Source organism: Haplochromis burtoni, unplaced genomic scaffold (assembly GCF_018398535.1).
Source record: "Haplochromis burtoni strain Fernald_Lab_line unplaced genomic scaffold, NCSU_Asbu1 Contig_502, whole genome shotgun sequence".
In the NCBI taxonomy this organism is placed as follows: Eukaryota; Metazoa; Chordata; class Actinopteri; order Cichliformes; family Cichlidae; genus Haplochromis; species Haplochromis burtoni.
Window position 1 is genome coordinate 163321 of NW_024582863.1, and position 471 is coordinate 163791.

Sequence of the window (471 nt, forward strand, 5' to 3'; positions counted from 1 at the left end):
GGTTACTTCATATTTGGAATCAGTGAGTATTTTGCTGTATAACAGAGGGTCTTAAACCTTTTTTTCTCTGACATGCTGCTTTTCAGAAGCCAAAACAAGTTCATGGATCCTACAATATTTCATCCGTCATTAACAAGGACAGGGAAAGCAAGTAATAAAAAGGGTCCTGGGTCAAAATCTCATTCTGTTTATACTTCTTGAAGAAGTGCATACAGCTTGGATATTTTGGCCTGGTTGTTTATTTGGGCCACCTCACAGTTCGATAACCACTGTAAAAGCTTTTCTTTTTTAATAGGTTGATGAAATGTATTGATCCAAGTCAGCTTTGTAACATCAGTCCATACTGAGACATTTGAACAACAAGTTTTTCTCATGACGTAACTGAAACACAGGAAGACAATATACAGGGTGGGCCATTTATATGGATACACCGTAATAACATGGGAATGGTTGGTGATATTAAAGTCCTGT